This window comes from Monodelphis domestica, chromosome 1 (genome assembly GCF_027887165.1).
Source record: "Monodelphis domestica isolate mMonDom1 chromosome 1, mMonDom1.pri, whole genome shotgun sequence".
Classification (NCBI taxonomy): domain Eukaryota; kingdom Metazoa; phylum Chordata; class Mammalia; order Didelphimorphia; family Didelphidae; genus Monodelphis; species Monodelphis domestica.
Genome location: NC_077227.1, coordinates 133,748,912 through 133,761,127, shown reverse-complemented (window position 1 = coordinate 133,761,127; position 12,216 = coordinate 133,748,912). Strand labels below are relative to the sequence as shown.

The following is a 12,216-nucleotide window of genomic DNA, read 5'->3' as shown; positions in this document are numbered from 1 at the left end:
TATTAATTTAACAAAAATTTATCAAGAATCTAGGGGGCAGCTGGGTGGCTCAGTGGATTGAGAACCAGGCCTAGAGATGGGAGGTCCTAGGTTCAAATCTGTCCTCAGCCACTTCCTATCTGTGTGACCCTGGGCAAGTCACTTGACCCCCATTGCCTAGCCCTTACCACTCTTCTGCCTTGGAGCCAATACACAGTATTGACTCTAAGATGGAAGGTAAGGGTTTTAAAAAAAATCTAGGGGGCAGCTGGGTGGCTCAGTGGATTCAGAGCCAGGTCTAGAGATGGGAAGCCCTGGGTTCAAATTTGGCCTCAGCCTCTTTTTAGCTGTGTGACTCTGGACAAGTCACTTAACCCCCATTGCCCAGTCCTTACCACTCTTCTGCCTTAGAACCAATACACAGTATTGATTCCAAGATGGAAGGTAAGGGTTTTAAAAAAAAGAATCTGTTATCTATTAAGACATCGTGCTAGATGCTATAAAGATTACAAAAATACCCCCCCCATTTTTTTTTTGGTGGCTTTGGGTTAACATTGTGTGTGTGTGTGTGTGTGTGTGTGTATGTATGTGTGTAGAAGGGAGGAGGGAACACACATGGACATTAATATCTTCTCCATGTCATGAAGAAGGTCCTCAGTTTATTGAGAGCTTATTCCACCCATGGGGAAGTTAAGGGAAGCATAGATGAGAGTATCCTAGGATGAGTGGGCATGGATATATTCTGATCTGTATTATATATGATGCTGAAAAACATATCAGTATGATCATATGTAATGCAGTATATGGAACCATCTAGAAGATGCCATGTAATTTTTCATATCTATGTAGATTTGGGGGTGTATAAGGTGTTCAGGAGGGACTAAAATCTCCTGTGTAATAGCTTTCTTAGACTTTTTCAGGGCTGTTTATCCACTTTTGGTGCCTACCTTTCACCCAACTCTCACCTTCAGCTCCAAGAAGCACAGAGGCCACACGCCAGTAAAGCCATCTCAGCCCATGAGCCACACCAGCTTAAGAGTCACCACAGTCTCCAATCCACTAGGGACTTCTACTTCAAACACCTGACAACTTCCCCAGTGGAATGGATAGAGGAGTACATTTTGTTTCAATGGCCCAGGAAAGTAGCTGAAGTACACCATAGAATGTTAGAGTTTGATAAGACATGGAAGAGACCAAAGGCATCTACTGCATCCCAAGCCATTACCCATCATTGGGACTTTGGTCTTGCCACTGGACTTCCATGACTCTAGCCGAGAGAATGAGGCAATTCAGTTAACTTGCCAGTCAACCAATCACCCCATGATGTCATTGGTCCACTTTGAAAATGAAGGACGAATGAACAAGGTTCTGTCTCTTCCCTGAGAATGTAGGAATGATGCACCATCAAAACAAAACCAAACAAAAACCTTGGGAGAATGAGAGAGGCTGCTAACCTCACATGCTTTGCCCATTTAGAGAGCTTTGTGAGATATTTTTTTTAATATATATCTCTGTGTTTCAAATGAACTGAGGGCAAGGCTTTCAGAAGGAAACAGAAATTTAGCAAATGTTTCCAAAGGTGGCATGGGCTGTGTATGAAACAGAGACAAGGTTCTGTCTTTGTATTTTCAAGAGAATGAATCAAATGGCAAGGACTCCTGATACAAATGGGAACTATCATTGAAACCACCTGGTCACTAGAAAGACAAGCTTAGATCCTACCTTAGAACAAGGCTAGCTTTTTTTTTTTTTAAGACAGAACTAGCTTCTACAGCTGGCTGGATTTTATTCTTCATACAAATTAAAGAGGGTGGAAAGAAGAGGTGGAGGTAAGACTTCTAAGAGTTGGAGCTACAATTATCTTTAGGAGGAATGATGGAAATTACTATAGAGTCAGTGTAGGATGGTTTGAAACCAAGGGAAGGAATCTTTGGGGGTCAGGAGAGAAGTGCCTTTTTCATCTAGTGAATTCAGACAAAGATAAGACCCAGGGGAAAAGGAAAACTGTAGAAGAAATCCAGGGCCATCAGAGACCATAGTAGATGGCATAGATACTTAAAACTCATAGATAAGAATATGAAGCACATTCTAGAATAAAATCGACAGAAGAAATTCACCTTAGAATTGGTGCCAACCAGAATTCACATTAGGCTAGGGCAGATCTTTCTTGTGTATAACTATTTCACACATTTCACACAAACGTTTTGGTATTCTTATTTCTTCGTCACCCACAAACTTTCAAGATATGTGTAGGTTTACCAAGGGAAGAGGTTGTAAGGGAAGTTGTGAGACATAAAGAAGTAAAAAGAGCACTGAAGTAGAAATCTGAAGACTTGGATTCCAGTTGCAGGCTTGCCACTAGCTAGCTGGGCAACCTTGGGTATATCGCTTAATTTCCTCATTAGTAAAAACAGGGCTTTGGTCTAGAGGATTTCTAAAGTCTCTACGAATTCCAGCAGCCTACAAATTGGGGTGTTTCCAGTTTGGATAGGGAGCATTGTCTTCCCTCTAATGTCCAGGCATGGTGGCAACTGTCAAATAGGGCAGTTGTAAAACTTAGGGAAATTGGGAGTCTTGAGGTAGACACAGAAGGGACAGAGTTAGATTAGAGGGAGAGGTTGGATCTCTTTCTCTCAATGTGATCACTTCACAGCTGGCATATCAGATTTAAGGTGGATTAGTGGTATAGAATGATAAAGTCCAGGGTGTGGGCTTGATCCTGCAGGCCTTAAATGATATATGGCTACCCACCATCAATTCTAAGTCCTCAAAATTTACCATCTGTCACACTAGCATGACAACTTTAAAGCAGTAATTGGAAAGGCACATTTTAAGGAAACCCAGCTAATGAGGCCAACTTTTCCTATGGCTGCTATACCTTTAGAGAGTTAATGAGTAGTTTGTGCTTCTGGCCTCAATAGCTCAGGCAATATCTAGCAGAGCTTTCTCATGCTCCTTCCATGGTTAATGGGTAGAATATTTTAATTGAAATGACAGACATTTTCCTACCCTTTCTAACTCAGAAGCAAATTTAAATGAGGAATCACTTGAGGAACCATTTTTGACATTGTGTTGTCTGTAGGAACCATCTCACAAGGGGGTAGGGAGGTGAGGAAGGCAGGGACAGAAGCAAAATTGGATATTTATGAAAAATCCTACTTGTTAAATAAATAGTCTGATGAGTGGTAAAAGAATTCTCTAATTTGTATGATGCATAATTTCATGTGAGAGTTATATAATTTACTTTTGCCTCAGTACCCTCATCTTAGCCCATTGCTGGGTATCTACTTTAGTACATATTTGATAAATAGGTATTTATTGACTCAATGAAATCCATGTTTGTTTTTTAAAATGTGAAATTAATATCTTCTTTATATTTATTTGTCTATTTATTCACTCTTTTGGATGCACTATAAATAAGTGTTTCCACTATGGAAAAGAATGGCTTGAGTGCAGTACATTGGACTGGGGAATGGGTCTGCTGAAGAAGAAATCTTCAAAAGGGTAAAAGCTTAGAAAACAACCTGGAGGCTAGAATTCAGTTCTTTATATGAAGTCCCTTGTAAAACAAAACAAAACAAAACAAAACAAAACAAAACCAAAAATGAACAAAAATAAAGAAAATAAAAGGAAAAAATTAGGAAAGAATGTGAGGCTCATGATGAGATGATTTATTGCTGCTCAGTGTCTTGATCCCCTGCCTGAGACTCTTGGGCCTCCTGGGTCTCAAGAGCCTTTTTCTGCACCTGGATCTCTTGGTTAGACTCTGGGCCACCATCCTTCACTGAGAGTTCCTCTAACTTCTTAGCCATTTGGTCAGAACTTCTCTCTGACTATTCCTGCTTTCTCTTCTTTCCGTTCTTCTATGGGTTCTTCTTTTGGTACCATTTTTAGTTCTTCTTTCTTTTTTACTTTCTTTCTTATTTTTTTAGCTCCTTCTTGCTTTCTTCGAATTTTGCCTTAAACGTCTGGGCATTTTCTGCATTCAGGAATCGGATGGCCAGCAGCTCTGGCTTTGGACTTTCATCAGCAAAGTCAGTATGTGTGTTCCAAACCCAAGCCCTGTCACTGCCTGCATTGGGCTTCTGCTCCATCAGGAGGGTTATATAGTGATTCGCACAGATCTTCAGAGTCTTGTCCCGTCTCATGAGGAGGCGAATTGTCCCTTTCTCCTTGTGTTTCAGTAGCTTCACCTCACCTGTCCCTCGCTCTTTCCACTCTGGAAGGTCATTCTTAGATGCAAATCAGAACAGCTTTGCTCTCTTCCTCTTGTTCCAGGGTCTTAATCTCCTGCTCAGGCAGAGAGACAGTGGGCTCAAACTGGGGATCTTGGTCATGAAGGCGAAGGCAGCTGCGGTGGTGCTGGTGGTGGTGGTGGTGGTGGTGGTGCTGGATTTGTCCTGGTCTGGTGCTGGTACCTCCTTGTGCTTACCTTAGCTCAGTCCTGCCACCTGCGCGTGCACAACCCCCTTTATATTATATTTATATAAACTATTTTAATATTATTCTTTCATGCTAATGAGTAAAGAATTCCCTTCTCTCTAACCCTCCAATTGTTTCCTCCACAGCTCACCAATCACTCCTTGCTGCCCTCACCTTTTCTGGAAGAATTTCCACCTTAGTACTCCTTGTCCTGATTGATGATTGACTCTCCTAGCTCACTATTTGAGGAAAGCCCTAGATTTTACTTCATTCCTTACTCTCTAGCCATTTCCACATCTTTATCTCCATCTAGTTCTAGAATCATAAAACATGATTGCACCAACTCCGTCATTCCTGGATGGGGTGTAATGATCCTCTTCCCCATGGTTCTATTCACCATTTACCCTTTCTGGACATCTCTGGACATCTTTCTCATAAGCTCAAAGGCTACTTTTGTATTTGTCTTTCTAGGACTTAAGATAGGATTTGGCAGAGTAGTGGGCATTTATTATATGCCTTTTCCTTCCATTCCTTCCTTTATTAACTTGGATAGAGACTGAGCTCATGAGAGGTGGCAAGTTTGTGAGAGATATATCTCTGGTCACTTAGGACTTGGACATATAGTGAATTGGGGAAGAATATTGGTATGTGACAGCTTTGCACAAAGTGGATACTACATTTAGAGGACAGGACAAAGCCAACAGAGGCAATCACCCTCACTTCACCCTCATCAACATTAAATAGTAATTTGTTGTTTTGGTGTTCAGTTGTGGCAGTATTGAATTCTTTTAGCCAAGGTTCCCTTGGACTTGTAGGTCTTAAAACAACAACAACAACTCTGTCACCACATTGTAGCTCAATACAATGTGAACTCATTTGGTTTTATTTTATTTTATTTTTTTTTTGGTAATACTTTTTTTGCTCATACCATTTCTTTAAAATTTTTTGTTAATGAAGTATTCCATTTTCCATTAGTGAAAGTTTACTGTTGAAAACAAATCTGTTATTTAATTGATATGCATAGTGTCCTCAACACTGCTGATTATAATCTATACCTTCTGTGTGATATAGAGGAAAGTGCATTGAATTTGGAGTCATTCAGAGGAGCTAGGTTCAAATCCAAGCTCTGTCACCAATTGTGTGACTTTGTGCAAGTAATTTAGATCTTGTTACAATTCAATTTCCTTATCTGAAGACTAGGGGGCTGGACTATGACCACTTTCTTTGGTTACACTATATGGTCATTTCCAGCTCTAAGTCTACCTCCATGAATTTGCCCTGTGTGATTCTTGTCCATGTCCTCTAAATTTTATTATTTTATGCATAAATATACACATAACAGTTAACAGTCTGGGGCCTTCAGTGCATCACTCAAGCTATCCATTTATAGTCAGCCTTCTCTATAATGAGTCACTCCTTTACAACCTGGAAAATGAAATGAGTTGGAAGAATTCTCTGTCAGAATACAGGATCAAGCCCAGTGGTTCTGAAGAGGGACTCAATTTATATTGAATAGATCTTCAGGGCAGGATAAAGTGGGAATCACAGGAAGGAAGATTTCATTTCAATACAGGAGCAAGTTTTCTTTTAGCTAGTGCTATTCAATGATAAAATGGGCTTCCTTAGAAGATAATTCCTTCACTCTGAAACCATTTCTGCTAAGGCTGGATGACTACCTGTCAGGGATGCTAGAGAAGAGATTCCTGTTTTGACTCATAGGTTTAGAATGGGAAAGGACCTTGGAGGTCATTGATGACAACCAGATGGGGAAATTGTGGCCCAGAGATGTTAAGTGTATGAGACCAGATTTAAACCCAGGTTAGTTGGGTTCTAAGGGGGGAAGGAAAATGGAACACATTTATTAAGCCCCTGATATGTGCCAGGAAGTGTGCTAAGCACTTTACTATTATTATCTCTGATCTTCCTAATAGTCTTAAATGGTAGGTGCTATTATTATTCAGTTGAAGTTGAAGAAATGGAGGCAGGTAGAGGTTAAGTGACTCAGTCAGGATCACACAGCTAGTATGTGTCTGAGGCTGAATATGAACTCACATCTTCTTACCTCTAGGCCCTGTGTTCAGTGGACTCTATCACCTGTGCCACCTAGTTGCCTCTAGATCCTTTCCAGTGCTAAAGTTTTGTGGATCTTAATAGGTTGACTGGTTCATCCTCACTAAGGAAAAGGTACTGTAAGATGAAAAAGAGAGCTAAAAGATAGTAGGTGTAACTGGCTTCCCTATTTCTGGTCTATACCTTCTTAACTCCATCCTTCACATAGCCAACAAGCAAATCTTTAAGCAAATATATAACTATGCCACTCTCTTGCTTAAAATTCTGCCATGACTCCCCATTTACTCAAGAATAAAATATAAACTCCTTAGTCTGACATTGAAAGCCCACAACCTGGCTTCCACTAATTTTGGCAGCCCTATTTCATATATTTCTCCTTTACAAACTCTGAATTTGACAAGTTGGACTACCAGTCATTTCATTCGTTGAATTCAGTTTTCCTTCCCTTTAAACCAATCCCCATGCATTGAATGCACTGTCTCCTCATTTCTACCTATCAAATCAATGTTTTCCTTTATGGTTTAACCCAACTGCTGACTCTCCATGAAGCTGTCATTTCAAAATGACCTGAGAGTGGGTACTTTCAAAGGAAATTCTGCTCAGTGACAGTAAGAACAATTTTTAGAAACAGACTGAAGCACATAAGTCATGATTCCTGGTATTTCTCCTACTGTATAAGCAGGGGAGGGGGTGTGTGCTATATAACAGCACCAGACTGTGCAATTATGAGCTCTAATTCAATGCAATACAAGTTCAACTAACATCCATTAAATGCCTCCCATGAACAAGGCACTGGACCAGGCACTAGGAACACAAAGACAAAAATAAAACAATCACTGTCTTGAAGAAGCTTTTATTTACTGGGGGATGGGGGAGATGACCAGCAGATGCACAAATCAGCACAATAGAAGTGAGAAAGAACCAACAATTTAGGGAGAAGGCACATGGAATGGGGGTTTCATAGCAGCTACTAGCACCTGAGTGACAATGATGTCCAGAGTTCCCTCCTTCTTCCTCAAAGAGATTCCTGTGATACCTGAAGGGCTCTTCTTCTTTTTTCTATCCATGGGAAGAGTATAATTGGAAAGTGACTCATTTGTGCAGAAGAAAGCACTTGCAACTTGGATCACTCTGTGATCTTAGGGAAATCAAGCTCTATCAGAGAGTTCAAGTCCTGCTTCAGATATTTTCTGACTGTGTGATCCTAGACAAGTAACTTCTGTCTGCCTCAGTTTCCTCAGGTACAAAATGGGGATCATTATAACACTTACCATGTAGCATTGTTGAGGGGATCAAATGAGATTATGTTTATAAAGTGATAGCACAGTGCCTGGAACATAGTAGGTACTTATATATTTTATTTTCTCCATACCAAAATGAATTACTTTGTACAGTCACATAATTTGAGAATTAGAAAGGACCTCAGTAACCATCCAGGATGAATCATAGCAAAAAGGAAGTCTGACTATAAGATACCTGACAAATAGACATAAAATCCATTTACTTGAAGGTCTCTAAGGAAGAGAAACCCATCATCTCTTGAGGTAGTCCATTCTACTTTTTGACAACTCTAATTGTTAGGAAGTTTTCATGACAAAGTTTAATTGTATGAGATGCTCCGAAGGGGGAAATAGCATCTGGGGTGTAAATTACAGAGTTAGAGTTCAAAGGGACCTCTGAGACCATCTAGTTCAAACTTCAACAGAATAAGAATTCCCTGACAACATAACAAGTGCTTATCCAGTTTCTGCTTGAAGATATCCATTAAGGTAGAACCTACTATCTTTATATCTCTTATGAAGTAGTGCTGAGTCTTCCACTGTTGGATGCCCTAATTGATAGTTTTTCATTTACATCTGTTTCTCTGTAACTGCTATTCATCACATCCAGTTTCTGCCCTCTGGGACCAAGAAGAACAAATGTCATTATTTTGCCATATAACCATCCTTGACATACTTGGAGACAACTATCATGTTCTTCCCAAGTCTTCACTTTTCTGGGCTAAACATACTTGAGTTCAACCAAAGTTTGTTGGGCATGGCCTTTAGTCTCATCACCTACTTGGTTCTCCTCCTCTTGGCATTCTTCAGCTTGTCAATTTTATTCCTATAATGTGGCATGCTGGATTGAGCACAATATTACAGATGTGCTTGAGAAGGGCAGGGCATAATGAGGCTACCTCCTCTTTTGTTCTGGACATTTCCCCCATTCAATCCAGTTTAAAATCACATTTTACCTCATACTGTTGATTCAGATAAAGACCTTAGCCCACTAAACTCCCCAGGTCTTCTAAAATCTTTTCCCCTCAAATGGATTTATGACTCACAATTAAGTATCTTATACAAAGGTGTTGGGGAAGTTCAGGAATACACTCTTTAGGGAGAGCCCAGGTCAGATGTATACAAGATTGGCTTTGAAAGTCATTTCAGTGGCATTCTTGATAGTTCAATTGATGCCCCATTTAGTAAGACCTGAGGTGCTCATTGGCAGTTTATATGAATGGTTCATACTCTAACATTAGTGAAGATACTGGATAGCCCTGATCTAGGCTCAAAATAGATTTTGGACTCATCCTCTTTGGCTTTCTTTACTTAAATATAAAAGTAACATTGAGGAGTATAGGTAGAGACCATGGTAAATAAAGATGGGTTAAAAGAATTTGGCATGTTTAGCCTGGAGAAAAGAAAACTAGGAGTTGAAGAATGTCAAATCTTAACTGTGTTCAATTATTTGAAGGACTCATTTTGTGTAGGAAGAATTAGACTTAGTTATGTTTGTCCCTAGAGGCAGAACCAGAAGCAATGGACAGAGTTTGTGAGAAGAAAATGTAGGATTAATATCAGGGAAAACTTTCTAACAGTTAGAGTTTCCTGAAAGTCCAATGGGTTATCTTTGGTGAGTTCCCCCTCCTTGGAGGTATCCAATCAGAGGCAGGATGATTACTTGTCAGATATATGATAGTGGAGATTCCTTTGAACATAAGTTGAACTTGGTAGTTCTTCAGGTCCCTCTCAACTCTCAAAAGTAATGATTCAGCCTTTTCCTGGAGGAGGGGACTTGTTATTTCAAAGAAGTTACTTGGACAACCTTAGTTACACTTGACATACTATCTCAAGCTCTGGTGAGACAAGAATGAAGTTTTTCAAGAGAATAAAGTCCAAAGAAATCTTGGGCAATGTTGCTAACAGAACCTTGGATAGCAGAACTGGTTTCCCTGAAGAAGATGATAGATATGTTATTGCTTCATTCATTTAAGGTTGAATAGGAGAAAACTTTAGGTAATGTATTTTGTGTGTTTCATTTACTTGTCCCTTAGACCCAATAAGGGGCATTCATTCAGTCAGCATGTATCTGGTAGTCATGGCTGTGGGCAGTTACAGAGAAATGAGATGCTGCTATCTCTAACATTCAGGAGTTTGCAGGGTTTTGGAAGGGGTAGGATAGATCTGCTGAGGGAACAGTTCTATATTGATGCATGGGAGTTGAGGAATCTTGGATCCTGGAAAAGTTCCTGGCCTGTGCCATACCTTGGGAAATTATGCCAGCTCTCTATTTGAAGGCCTTCTGGGACCACATAATGAGGAGCACCGCTGGGCTTGCTTCTGTTCTGTGCTTGGGAAAGGAATGAAGTTGGCTGGCCATCAAAGCCTTGCCTAATACTTGGACAGAGGCCCTCCAACCAGGCAGGAGCACCACCACAGAGCTTTTAAAAAACCACTTGGAATGATTTAATTAAAGCTGACATTAAAAAAAAAAAGAAAACAAAACAAAACTAGGAGACCTTGACCTTTTAAAAAAAATTATGCGTTTTCCCTGCTCCTACAGGGTAACAGCAGGTTTGAATTCTCCCCCTCCCCACAAACATTTGCTACAGAGCATCCCAGTGGAACTAGCTCTCCCTTGTCTTTTCAATGAACCTACTTCATTTACTTTGTTTAAAAAAAATACATATTATATGCAGGAAGCAATCTGTCATTGTCTGGATGGAGAGCTTAGACCATCACACTGCCATCAGCACTGGGCTCCCAAAGTACTGCTCATTAAACCACAATGATTCATGCTGGGATTCACTGGCAAAGACACAGTGAAGCTTGAGCCCTGAATTGTCCTTTATTGTCTCAATGGGTTTAACTCAGGGGGTTAGGCAGAGGCTCTTGAAAGGGGATTCCTGAAGCCATTCAGTGTCAGATCCTGGGAATGGCTTTTGGGCAAACACTATTCTAGAGTCATAAGGGTGCATGGGGGTACTTCTGAAGATGAGGTTAGGGAGGAAATGACCCAGAAACAGCCCATTTCAAAACTAGATTCCTCCTGCCTCATCGATCAATCAACCAATCAACTGAGTAGTATTTATCAAGCCACTGCTATGATGTGTTCATTGATGTGCTAAGTAATATAAAAGAGAAACAGGCATAACGACAGTATTTTATAGACCAAGAATTGGCACATGGGCTATGGTAAAAGATATTCCTTTTCTAAAACCACATCAAAATATACTTTTCCCACACTGAACCAGAAACTTTTCTAGAAAAGATGTAACATATAGTTGTCAAACTTTGATAGGTCAATGGGTCCACATGATCGCACCAAGTTGCAAACGTACAGTTCACAACATATTGCATCTTGTGGGATTATTGTTCTTTTATTTCCAATAATCTTCCATAGAAGGTCTTCCCAATGTGCCAGAGGCCTTTGTCAAGAGCAGAGCTTCTTAACTTGGGGTCCAAAAACTTGCTTTTTAAAATATTTAGATAGCTGCATAGCAGTATAATAGATTTCCTTTATGATCCTATTCATTTTGTTTTAAACATTTAAAATGATGTTTAACATGATTTAACATGATTCTGAGAAGGGGTTCATAGATTTCACTAGATTGCCAAAGGGGTCCATGACACAATAACAAAGTTAAGAACCCCTGGTCTAGAGGATCTTTTGACATTGGACATCAATGGGAAATAGACATTATCAATCATCCTTCACTCTTCTTACCTCATTGACTTATTTTTTTCTGGTCATCCCTCTTTTTGATGGGTCATTGATGTTGCTTCTGTTTTATAACATTTTTCTTTGGTAATTTGCTACAGCCTATATATGGCCACCACATGTCTCCCTATTGTACACTGATTTGACTTTAGTTTCTCAGAGAATCATAGTATCATAAATTTAGCACTGAATGGGACCTTTAAGAACATATAGCCTAACCCCCTCCTCTCAACCTGATGGAAAGCGAAGTTCTGACATTAAGTGGATTATCCAAGGCCATTCAAGAATCAGCTGGTAGTGCTCAGGATTTGAACCAGACCCTCTGATTCTAAATCCAGCACTATTTTCAATATGCAAGGGGTCGTTGCCTCTAAGAATTAGTGGTATTTCATGATCCATAGTCATATAGCAACCACCAGAAATGATTAAAGTCAAAGACCAGTTTTTCTTTTAGGGAGAAGTTTGGGCTCATTAAATGTAGGGCACAGTTTCCCAAAGGCATTTTAATCCCTTGTCTTTCTCCTATTCAATTTTGGGTTGAGGTTATTATCTATCCATAGTGTCTAGCAAAGATATATGCTCACTATAAGTAATAGTAACAGATGGCATTTGTTCAGTGTTTCAAGTTTTGCAAAATGCTTTACTATATCCAAATTATATCAACTCATCTTTACAACAATCCTGTGAGCAATATGCTGTAGGCATTATTACTCCCCATTAAACAAATGAAGAAAGGTGAAATTCAGAATGGGTAAATGATTT

General features: G+C 39.8%; 1 pseudogene; it reads right to left on the bottom strand.

Moving 5' to 3' along the window:
- Positions 1-3,650: 3,650 nt before the first annotated feature.
- Positions 3,651-4,786, bottom strand: LOC100018262 (ran-specific GTPase-activating protein-like; annotated as a pseudogene).
- Positions 4,787-12,216: the final 7,430 nt, after the last annotated feature.